We start from the raw sequence: 13,463 nt of genomic DNA, 5'->3' as shown, positions 1-13,463 counted from the left end.
TACCTTGAGTAGTCATCTACAAGAACAAAGACGTACCTGGATCCTCCTCTACTCCTTACCTTCATAGGTCCACATAAATCCATGTGTACCAGTTCCAAGGCTTGATTTGCGCTCACTACTCTTTTAGGTTTGAACGATGATCTTACTTGTTTGCACCTTGCACATGTGTCACACATCCTTTCTTGGTCGAACTTGATTTTAGGCAACCCTTCAACCAAGTCCCACTTCTTGAGCTTGTTCAAGGTCAGTGAACTAATGTGACCAAAACGTTTATGCCATAAACAAGGATCATCAAGTGTAACTTTCATGCATGAAAAAGAGTTAGTAGGCACAGCATTTAAATCTATCATATAAACATTCCTCTTTCGGTGGCCTTCAAGAATAACATTGCTAGTTCCTTCAATAATGATGCGACAACTATCAGTATGAAAAACTACCTTGTTACCTTTGTCGCATAATTGAGATATGCTTAGCAAGTTGTGTTTTAAGCCATCTACGAGATAAACGTCACTTATTGCGTGAGACTTAGAGATTCCGATTTTGCCAACGCCGATTACTTTTCCCTTTTTGGTGTCCCCGAACGTTACTTTTCCTCCATTGAAGGGCTTGAGTGAAAGAAATAGATTCTTATCTCCGGTCATGTGTCATGAACATCCACTGTCAAGATACCATTGATTGTTTTCTTTCACTATTTCTTGCAAAAGGATTAGATACAGTTTTTAGGTACCCAAGCTAAGTTGGGTCCCTTATGAATAGTTACTCTAAATACTAAATCCTTTCGAACCCAAACACGTTTAATGACCGTTTTTCTAACCTTAGGTTTGTTTGGCTTGTGAGGAGTTCTAGGGTTAGGGTTTTCTCTAGGTCTAGGAATTTCTCTAGGTCTCTCTTGACTATTTGCCTTGTGAATAGGTTTACTGGGTTGAGATCTACAAGGGTTTTGTGAAGTGCTAGGTTTCTTAGAGTAGTCAAAGGCCATGTCATAGAACCAACGAAATTTATTATTTCTTTCTTCGTTAGGTTCGTTAGTGGGGGTTTCCTTATCCTCGACAACTGTGTCAGCAGTTTTTGCATGTTCGGCATTCTTTCTTATATCATGAGCCTTTTTGACACAATTGATTTGGATGTGACCCGTATGACCACAGTAATTGCAAATCAAGTATTCAGGACGATCAGCATACTTCCTTTTTCTAAAATCAAAATCCGAAGGTGTTGATTTGCATTTAGAGTGATCTCTCAGAATTTGTAGCACTCATGTCCTAACCCCATCTTCATATTATTGTCAGATTGTTCGGTTAGGAAGTTTAGGACTTTCGTGCTACCTTCCCACTTGTCATGGACCTTTCTAGCGTGTAGAAGTAGGTCTTTTAGGGTTTTGATTTCATCTTGACATTTCGTGTGATCTACATCATTGTCCTTTTTAAAGTTGTCACGAAAGTCTTGGAATCGTTTGTTAAGAATGAACACAACATCGGTGTGGTGTTTCTTAACATTGATCATATCAGTCTTAGATTCTTTCAATTGCTTTGAAAGAGAATCTATCTCTTTCTTTTGATCCAAGATCACTTCTTCATTAGATGTGACCTTAGTTTCCAAGAGTTCTTTGACTTTTCTAAGTTCTAAAGTTATAGCTTCATTAGCTATAACTTTGGCTTGAAGGTGCTTGATGTTAAGCTTTAGGTCGGAGGTTATAGCTTCATTAGCTATAACTTTGGAAACTAATTCATTCTTTTCGACCATCGTAGAATCTAATGTTGTAGCTTTCTCGGCTATAACTTTAGATTTCAACTTCATAGCTTTAGTCTTGAGAGTATGATTCTCTTCCGCGATTTCGAGAATCTGTTCCTTCAGATATTTTAATTCCAAGTCGTGTTCGTGACACTTATCAAGAGACTGTTCAAAGAATTCAATTAAAGCACTTTTAGACAATTTCCTAACACGTTTTTTAAGCTCAAGGTAACTTACCTCTTCATCGTCATCCTCATCTGATTCTCCAAGAAAGCAATAGTTTGAATGAGAAATTGTGCTTTCATCGTCACTGTCGGAGATTAGATCAAGACTAACACTGCTGAGACAAAGGTTTGCTACTTCGTCGTCTTGATTCCTCGTCATCTTCGAGTCAAGGTCTCCCAAAGACGAAGCCATCATAACTTGCTTGAATTCTCTCTTTGTCTTCTCACGTTTCGTCTTGTCCTTTATCTTCTCCCATGTTGGACAATCTTTGATCATATGACCAGATTCTCCACACTTGAAGCAACCTCTATTTGCGAAGGACGACTTTGAGTCATTAACCTTTTTGTTAAATGACTTGTTGTTATTGTTGTTGTAGGATGATTTTGTTTGTCTGTTTCGAAATATTTTATTTTTAAAACGTCGTGCAAACAAGACAGTTTCATCCTCTAGGTCAGAGTCCACTTCTTCGCTCTTTAAAGCCATACTCTTATTGCGACTTGGTTCAGCGTCGTCTTTGTTAAGAGTAATTTCATGGTCCATGAGAGCACCAATGAGTTCTTGATAGGATAGGGTCTCAAGATCTCGTGATTCCTCCATTGCAGTGACCTTAGCACGCCACTTTTTAGTAAGGCTCCTAAGAACCTTTCTAGCAATGTCCTCAGTACTGAATTTCCTACCTAGGTTTTTTAGTTCGTTTATGATGCTTGAGAACCTTGTAGACATACTATCCAAGGACTCATTAGGCTCCATAATGAATAGCTCATATTTTTGCATAAGCAAATCAATTCGGTGCTTCCTAACAATGGAAGTACCTTCATAAGCTAATTCGAGCCCATCCCATATCTCCTTGGCCGTGGAACATGAAGAGAACCGATCAAACTCAGTAGAAGTCATTCCGTTTTGCAGAAGACTTATCGCTTTGGAGTTCTTTTCGGCCTTCTTGTTGTCGGCCTCGACATAGTCCTCTTCTTTCTTTTCATAGGTAGTACCTTCCTCGGATGCCACAAGAATTTTGTGCGGTCCGTTTTGAATGATCCTCCAGCACTCCCAATCGTGTCCTTTCACATAGTGAGTCATCATGTTTTTCCACAATCCGTAATTCTTCCCATCAAAGACGGGACACTTGAGATATTTGGAATCCATTTATCACGTGATAGGCAGCGGAATATAAAACGATAAGATAAATGAAAAACAAGATAGATCAGCCTCTTTGCGGTTAGGCAATCAAGAGCACGAGGCTCTGATACCAATTGAAGAGTCTATTGATCCAAAATACTCAAGAGGGGGGGGGGGTGAATTGAGGATTAAAAACTTTTTGAAGCTTTTTCGATTGTGCGTATGTAATTAATTATTTATTTAACTAATCAACTAACGATTGTAAGCAAAGTAAACGAAAGAACGAAACAAGAAGAGACACACGGATTTTTGAAGTGGTTCAGTTTCACAAGTCGAAACCTACGTCCACTATTCTCGATTAATAAATTTAGTACCTTTCTACGGATTACAAATTTACTAACCCAACTCGTACAACTAACTCTAGCTGTAACTCAATGAGTACCGTTAAATACTCGAGTGACTAACTTACGCTAATAAGAAAGCACTAATGATTCTAACAAAGGTTCACGTTAATGAACAAGTTAAGAAATCAACTAAGCACTATTATCTTATAACGATAAATGAAGAACAAGTATGCGAGTTTGTAACACACGACCTTTCAAAATTGCAAAACGGTTTTCGTTAAAAACACACGGTTTGCTTTTTAAAAATATGAAAACAATTTTTATGCTTAAGGTCTCTATTTTAGATGTTGTAAATAGCAAAGTATTTATAGGCAAGGAAGAGGTAGGCTACACGGTTTCTACAAGAACCTTAATAGCCGAAATAATAAGATATAATTACAAATTATATCTTCTTATTATCTCTTTCCTAAAATCCATAAAAGATAATAAAGAATATTCTAAAAGATAGAATATAATCTTTCCAAATATTATCTTTACTATAAATTCTAAGATTATGATAAGATTTCCTAAAATAAGAATATCTTTTACCATAAATAAATATATTAAGTAAGATATAAGATATGTAAAGATATTATTATAGAACAAAATCTTTACCTAATATCTCTTAGGCAACACGCATAACACGGCTCATAAGCTCGTGAATCATGCAAATCCTAATCTTAATATATAATTAGAATTTAGGTTTTAGGAGAGACTATATGGAAACCCTAATTGATAGTAAAGTCCAACTCATAAGTTGATCCAATAACCATCAATTAACGCTAACCATAAAACCGGACTCCTCACTAAACCGGGCTTTATAAAATAAATACTTTCATTAGAACATTTAAAATAAACTTTAAACAATTATAAAAAAAAATTTCGAAACATTTATAAGTCGTGTATGAAAACTCAGCATTTCAATGTTATAGTAGAAGAGCTATAACATTGAGCTCTTTTACTAGTAATGTTATAGCTGCAAAGCTATAACTTTACTAATCAAGACACTCATTCTTGACTATCATTATAAGATAATCACCTATACTATTCTAATCTTTAAGAAGATCTTCGAGTATAGGCTACATCATCATCCAAGCTTGATTAATCTTTAGACAAACTTCGTCTTCACATAATACTTGAATAAATCTTTGAATTGTTTGATCTTGAACGAAGGCTTGAACTTCTCATGTAATCGTCACAATCCTCTTTGTTGCTCGTAATAGGTTAATGCTAAAACACTTAACAAACGTTTACACGCAACAAGTATATAAAATGTAAAACACCTTGACATCATCAAAACATAAACATATAAGCTATATGGTCCAACAACACCATTAGATGAAATAAAAAAGAAAAGCTAATTAAGGTAAGGGCTAATGAGGGTAGGACGAGAGGAAATCAGATGTTGCGGGTCTTATACGGGTTCACGTAGTCGGGTCTAGTACGGTGCTCCAAAGCATCCAGACGGTCGAAGGAGCTCCTAACCAACTGTGAAAGAGTACCAATGCTCCTCTCAAAATTAAGCACCTTCAAAGAAAGAGCCTTTGTTGCTTCCAACGTGAGAGCTTGATCACCGGCCATCGCTTTCCCGTGCATCACCAAAGCACCACCCTGACTCGTAAGGAAAGTGAGACGATCACTGTGTGGGAACACTTCCCCACGAATAGCCTTCAGCTCCCTCTCAAAACCCGCTAACCTCTTGTCTACGTCCTCCATCCACGAGTACACCCGACTAGCATCTAAACCCGAGTCTAAAGACCGAGATGGTCCAACTCGTGACAATGCCGTAGCCAAACTAGTCGAATGCGCCTCGAATTTCTCCATTAAACCATTCATAAACCCCTCCAACTTCGACTTCATAGCTCCTAAACCCGAATCCACCGGGGCATTTTCAACATCCTTTGCAAGTTGCAATTCGGGTCCATCAACAACAAGACCCATTTGCTTGATTAACTTGTCACACATACAATCTCTAGCACTAACACCGTAACTGTCAGGCCCGATCACTTGTTTAATTTCCAACAGATGAGATATCCACATACCATACGGCAAATCGATTGTGGTGCTCAACTTGTCCTTAGTAACCGTAAGACTAGTCTGAATGATACGGTGCAAGACAACACTACCCAAATTCACCTTCTGATCTTCCAACCAAGAATAAACCATTATCACCTCATAACTCGACACCTTATCACGGCCCCCTCTTCTCGGCACCACTGTGTTCCACAAAAAATTTAAGAGGAACTTGACTTAGCCGAGAGAGGTCGAACCACGATATTGACACCCTCCGTCATCTCCTCAAAATACTTCTTCACTAACAACTCCTTTTCACTTCCAACATTAGACTATTCAAGACTCGGATTTAATTCAATCCCTTCATTAGGAACCGAAAAAGCAGAGCAGAAATCCGAAACAGAGACGGTAACATCGACACCATTAACAACCGCATGCAACACACCTTTCTTAATTGAGACACTAGCAAGGAATTGTACCACCTCAACCGGGTATATAGGACCCGAAAACTGACTTATGTGACTCCACCCTTGAAAATCAAGAAAATTAATAAAGAAAGCAAGAGCGGGTACACTAACCAACCAAGATTTCGGATAGTACCGACCACCATGAATGGAATACCTCAAAACTCGATTAACCAAGATGCTTTCATCATGAGTAAGCCGAACACGATTCAATCCTTCCTTTATCGCGGCTTTAGAAGCATCCCAGAGCAGAGTACGAGCAACACCATTCCGAACTATCACCTCGGGTTCCTCCACAATAGCTTCACTATCATCAACAACAACTTTATTTTTACCCTTGAAAAGACAGCGTCTTTTGCCTTCGGAAACCGATTCGTCCCGACTACGAAACAGGGGCGAGTTTGAGTTTGGTTGTGGTGAAGGACAATTCATGGAATGAGGATTATGTGGTGGCAAAGGTGATGTTTGGTGAGGAAAGGGACGGTTTTGGTGGTGACGGGTTGAGGATCGGGTATTTTTTGCATGAGATGTGTTCATGATGATGGTGATTGTTTGAAAAAAGGGGATGATGGTGATTGTTTGAGTAAAAGAAAAGATATGTAATGATGGTAAAAATTTGGAAGAAGAAAAAGTGAGCAAGTGGGGATGGGTGGACGGGTCACGCAAGGGTAGATATAGGTGTAGGTTTTAGGGTTAACAAGTGGAGGTGTAATATGGTAAGTGTCTTTAATTAGGAATAGGAAAGTGATAAGTATGGAAATTTTTGGTGATAAGACATGAATTAGGAAGTTGGTTTGATATAGGAAAGATATGAGCCGTGTACTTGTGAGATTATTTGTGAGAATTTTTTATGATTTGGAAAGATAAAAGATATGGTGTGTTTGTTTATTGTGATAAGAATAAGTTTGTACATCAATTAAATTCTAAATAGCAAATAGAATCTTATGAAAAAATATTTCTATAAACGAAATTATTCATGCAACGCAATATACGGACACAGTCATACAATCTTAACTTAACTATTCAGTCATAAAAAGATTAAACACATATAGAAGCTTAGGTACCACTGATTAAACCAATTTCCAACCGTAAAGTCTCAAATTGTTCTCTAGCTAATGATTATGTCAAAATGTCTGCCCATTATTTTTCAGTACTACAAAATTCAAGTTTTATATTCCCCTTCTCAACATGGTCTCTAATAAAATGGTGTCTAATTTCAATATGTTTGGTACGTGAATGTTGTGCTGGATTTTTAGAAATTATTATCGCACTAGTATTATCACATAGAATAGGAATACATCCTACATCAACACCATAATCACGTAATTGTTGCTTAAGCCATAAAAGTTGAGTACATACCGATCCTGCGGCAATATATTCGGCTTCGGCGATTGAGAGAGCAATGAATTTTGTTTCTTGAACCCCACGTAATGATACACGGTCCGATAAAGGTGGCGACACCCGACGTGCTTTTTCTGTCTAGAGAACATCCTGCGTAGTCGGCATCTGAATAACCGACTAGGTCAAAATTGCATTCCATAGGATACCATAGGTATAAGTTGGCCGTTCCAATCAAGTAACGTAAAATTCGTTTTACGGCCGTCATATGCGATTCTTTGGGAGACGGTTGATATCTCGCACAAACGCATACGCTAAACATAATATCGGGTCTACTTGCGGTCAAATATAACAGTGACCCAATCATCCCACGGTAAGTAGTTTCATCAACTGATTTACCGTTTTCATCCAACGTCATTTTCTTATTCTCGACCATTGGAGTAGGCATAGCGTGTGAATTTTCCATTCCAAATTTCTGAATCAACTCTTTGATATATTTCTATTGATGGATCTTAATGCCTTCATCTGTTTGTTGTATTTGAAGACCTAGGAAGAATTTCAATTCTCCCATCATACTCATTTCGAACTCGGAAGTCATCAACTCAGAAAAGTATTTGCATAGTCTTCGGTTGGTCGATCCAAAGATGATATCATCGACGTATATTTGAACAACCAAAAGGTCAGAATCCTCAGTTTTTAAAAATAGGGTTTTGTCAACGGATCCTCTACTGAATCCACTATCAAGTAGAAACTTGGATAATCTGTCGTACCAAGCCCTAGGTGCTTGCTTCAATCCGTATAAGGCTTTATCTAATTTGAAAACGTGATCCTCAAATTTGATATTCTTAAAACCAGGGGGTTGTTCAACGAAGACTTCCTCTTGCAAATATCCATTCAAAAATGTCGTCTTGACGTCCATCTGGAAGAGCTTCATTCCCTTGTGTGCGGCAAATGCTATCAGAAGTCTAATAGCTTCAAGACGAGCAACAGGTGAGAAAGTCTCGTCATAATCTATTTCTTCTTGTTGATTATATCCTTGAACCACCAATCTAGCCTTGTTTCTGACAATGACTCCGGCATCATCTAATTTGTTCCTGAAGACCCATCGAGTTCCAATGACTGTTCGATCTTTTGGTCTAGGAACTAAATGCCAAACCTTGTTTCTTTCGAACTGTTGTAGCTCTTCTTGCATAGCTATAATCCAATCTGATTCAGCAAGAGCTTCATTGATGTTCTTTGGTTCAATCATGGATAGAAAAGAGTAGAAAGAACAGAAGTTGTTTAAGGACCGTCTTGTTTGGACACCCTTTTTAATATTCCCAAGAATGTTGTCCATGGGGTGTGAGTTATTGTATTTCCACTTCGTCGAAGTGCTTGGTTCACCATCGTTATTTGAGCTTGTCCCGACTTCATTTGGTTCGGAATTAGAGGAAGTTCCCCCTGAATCCAATTCGGGTGTTGTGTTTGAGTCGATTATAACCTCGGACTCTACACCTTGATTTGGATTCAATGTTACAGTAACATCATCTATAACATTGGTTTGGGAGTTCTTATTTTGAGTCGATGTTATAGTATCATCAACTATAACTTTGTCCTTCTCCTTTTTGTCTTTTGAGGAACGATCAAGTTCATCATTTATTCCCTCAATCTCATTATCCTCTAATTCCAAATCCGGGGGATCGTCTCTTGAAAGACGAAAGTCGGGTTCATCCAAGTCTTCTTCCTCATCCTGTAAAGGCTTATCGAACAAGTTATCTTCATCAAAGATAACGTGGACACTTTCTTCAATACAAAGAGTTCTCTTATTGAAAACTTTGTAAGCCTTGCTATGATCTGAGTATCCTATAAAAATTGCCTCGTCATTCCTAGGGTCGAATTTACTTAAACGGTTCTTACCGTTATTATGTACAAAACATTTACTACCAAAACAGCGAAGATGGGAGATATTAGGTTTTCGACCTCTAAGAAGTTCGTAAGGGGTTTTCTTGAGGATAGGTCGGATCATAGCACGATTATGGATGTAGCAAGAAGTACTTATGGCTTCAGCCCAAAAGTTACGAGGTAAACCACTACACAGAAGCATTGTACATGCCATATCTTCTAAAGTTCTATTCATACGTTCAACAACACCGTTTTGTTGAGGAGTTCTTGGTGCAGAAAAGTTATGTCCTACACCATTAACTCTACAATATTCTATAAAAGTTTGGTTGTCAAATTCGGTGCCATGGTCTGTACGAATAGATACAAGATTAGTCTTATATTTATTTTGAACATGTTTCATAAGACAATCAAATTCATCAAAAGTTTCGTCTTTTGAATGAAGAAAGATAGGCCATACATACCTTGAGTAGTCATCTACAAGAACAAAGACGTACCTGGATCCTCCTATACTCCTTACCTTCATAGGTCCACATAAATCCATGTGTACCAGTTCCAAGGCTTGATTTGCGCTCACTACTCTTTTAGGTTTGAACGATGATCTTACTTGTTTGCACCTTGCACATGTGTCACACATCCTTTCTTGGTCGAACTTGATTTTAGGCAACCCTTCAACCAAGTCCCACTTCTTGAGCTTGTTCAAGGTCAGTTAACTAATGTGACCAAAACGTTTATGCCATAAACAAGGATCATCAAGTGTAACTTTCATGCATGAAAAAGAGTTAGTAGGCACAGCATTTAAATCTATCATATAAACATTCCTCTTTCGGTGGCCAAGAATAACATTGCTAGTTCCTTCAATAATGATGCGACAACTATCAGTATGAAAAACTACCTTGTTACCTTTGTCGCATAATTGAGATATGCTTAGCAAGTTGTGTTTTAAGCCATCTACGAGATAAACGTCACTTATTGCGTGAGACTTAGAGATTCCGATTTTGCCAACGCCGATTACTTTTCCCTTTTTGTTGTCCCCGAACGTCACTTTTCCTCCATTGAAGGGCTTGAGTGAAAGAAATAGATTCTTATCTCCGGTCATGTGTCTTGAGCATCCACTGTCAAGATACCATTGATTGTTTTCTTTCACTATTTCCTGCAAAAGGATTAGATACAGTTTTTAGGTACCCAAGCTAAGTTGGGTCCCTTATGATTAGTTACTCTAAATACTAAATCCTTTCGAACCCAAACACGTTTAATGACCGTTTTTCTAACCTTAGGTTTGTTTGGCTTGTGAGGAGTTCTAGGGTTAGGGTTTTCTCTAGGTCTAGGAATTTCTCTAGGTCTCTCTTGACTATTTGCCTTGTGAATAGGTTTACTGAGTTGAGATCTACAAGGGTTTTGTGAAGTGCTAGGTTTCTTAGAGTAGTCAAAGGCCATGTCATAGAACCAACGAAATTTATTATTTCTTTCTTCGTTAGGTTCGTTAGTGGGGGTTTCCTTATCCTCGACAAGCGTGTCGTAGTTTTGGCATGTTCGGCATTCTTTCTTATATCATGAGCCTTTTTGACACAATTGATTTGGATGTGACCCGTATGACCACAGTAATTGCAAATCAAGTATTCAGGAAGATCAGCATACTTCCTTTTTCTAAAATCAAAATCCGAAGGTGTTGATTTGCATTTAGAGTGATCTCTACGGCTGTAGCACTCATGTCCTAACCCCATCTTCATATTATTGTCAGATTGTTCGGTTAGGAAGTTTAGGACTTTCGTGCTACCTTCCCACTTATCATGGACCTTTCTAGCGTGTAGAAGTAGGTCTTTTAGGGTTTTGATTTCATCTTGACATTTCGTGTGATCTACATCATTGTCCTTTTTAAAGTTGTCACGAAAGTCTTGGAATCGTTTGTTAAGAATGAACACAACATCGGTGTGGTATTTCTTAACATTGATCATATCAGTCTTAGATTCTTTCAATTGCTTTGAAAGAGAATCTATCTCTTTCTTTTGATCCAAGATCACTTCTTCATTAGATGTGACCTTAGTTTCCAAGAGTTCTTTGACTTTTCTAAGTTCTAAAGTTATAGCTTCATTAGCTATAACTTTGGCTTGAAGGTGCTTGATGTTAAGCTTTAGGTCGGAGGTTATAGCTTCATTAGCTATAACTTTGGAAACTAATTCATTCTTTTCAGCCATCGTAGAATCTAATGTTGTAGCTTTCTCAGCTATAACTTTAGATTTCAACTTCATAGCTTTAGTCTTGAGAGTATGATTCTCTTCCGCGATTTCGAGAATCTGTTCCTTCAGATATTTTAATTCCAAGTCGTGTTCGTGACACTTATCAAGAGACTGTTCAAAGAATTCAATTAAAGCACTTTTAGACAATTTCCTAACACGTTTTTTAAGCTCAAGGTAACTTACCTCTTCATCGTCATCCTCATCTGATTCTCCAAGAAAGCAATAGTTTGAATGAGAAATTGTGCTTTCATCGTCACTGTCGGAGATTAGGTCAAGACTAACACTGCTGAGACAAAAGTTTGCTACTTCGTCGTCTTCAGATTCCTCGTCATCTTCTGAGTCAAGGTCTCCCCAGCACGAAGCCATCATAACTTGCTTGAATTCTCTCTTTGTCTTCACACGTTTCGTCTTGTCCTTTATCTTCTCCCATGTTGGACAATCTTTGATCATATGACCAGATTCTCCACACTTGAAGCAACCTCTATTTGCGAAGGACGACTTTGAGTCATTAACCTTTTTGTTAAATGACTTGTTGTTATTGTTGTTGTAGGATGGTTTTGTTTGTCTGTTTCGAAATATTTTATTTTTAAAACGTCGTGCAAACACGACAGTTTCATCCTCTAGGTCAGAGTCCACTTCTTCGCTCTTTAAAGCCATACTCTTATTGCGACTTGGTTCAGCGTCGTCTTTGTTAAGAGTAATTTCATGGGCCATGAGAGCACCAATGAGTTCTTCATAGGATAGGGTCTCAAGATCTCGTGATTCCTCCATTGCAGTGACCTTAGCACGCCACTTCTTAGTAAGGCTCCTAAGAACCTTTCTAGCAATGTCCTCAGTACTGAATTTCCTACCTAGGTTTTTTAGTTCGTTTATGATGCTTGAGAACCTTGTAGACATACTATCCAAGGACTCATTAGGCTCCATAATGAATAGCTCATATTTTTGCATAAGCAAATCAATTCGGTGCTTCCTAACAATGGAAGTACCTTCATAAGCTAATTCGAGCCCATCCCATATCTCCTTGGCCGTGGAACATGAAGAGAACCGATCAAACTCAGTAGAAGTCATTCCGTTTTGCAGAAGACTTATCGCTTTGGAGTTCTTTTCGGCCTTCTTGTAGTCGGCCTCGACATAGTCCTCTTCTTTCTTTTCATAGGTAGTGCCTTCCTCGGATGCCACAAGAATTTTGTGCGGTCCGTTTTGAATGATCCTCCAAAGACTCCCAATCGTGTCCTTTCACATAGTGAGTCATCATGTTTTTCCACAATCCGTAATTCTTCCCATCAAAGACGGGACACTTGAGATATTTGGAATCCATTTATCACGTGATAGGCAGCGGAATATAAAACGATAAGATAAATGAAAAACAAGATAGATCAGCCTCTTTGCGGTTAGGCAATCAAGAGCACGAGGCTCTGATACCAATTGAAGAGTCTATTGATCCAAAATACTCAAGAGGGGGGTGAATTGAGGATTAAAAACTTTTTGAAGCTTTTTCGATTGTGCGTATGTAATTAATTATTTAAAGTTTATTAATTAAACTTTAACTAATCAACTAACGATTGTAAGCAAAGTAAACGAAAGAACGAAACAAGAAGAGACACACGGATTTTTGAAGTGGTTCAGTTTCACAAGTCGAAACCTACGTCCACTATTCTCGATTAATAAATTTAGTACCTTTCTACGGATTACAAATTTACTAACCCAACTCGTACAACTAACTCTATTTGTAACTCAATGAGTATCGTTAAATACTCGAGTGACTAACTTACGCTAATAAGAAAGCACTAATGATTCTAACAAAGGTTCACGTTAATGAACAAGTTAAGAAATCAACTAAGCACTATTATCTTATAACGATAAATGAAGAACAAGTATGCGAGTTTGTAACACACGACCTTTCAAAATTGCAAAACGGTTTTCGTTAAAAACACACGGTTTGCTTTTTAAAAATATGAAAACAATTTTTATGCTTAAGGTCTCTATTTTAGATGTTGTAAATAGCAAAGTATTTATAGGCAAGGAAGAGGTAGGCTACACGGTTTCTACAAGAACCTTAATAGCCGAAATAATAAGATATA

Source organism: Silene latifolia, chromosome 10, assembly GCF_048544455.1.
Source record: "Silene latifolia isolate original U9 population chromosome 10, ASM4854445v1, whole genome shotgun sequence".
Taxonomy (NCBI): Eukaryota; Viridiplantae; Streptophyta; class Magnoliopsida; order Caryophyllales; family Caryophyllaceae; genus Silene; species Silene latifolia.
The sequence above is the reverse complement of the archived record's forward strand: the minus strand, read 5'-3'. Positions refer to the sequence as shown.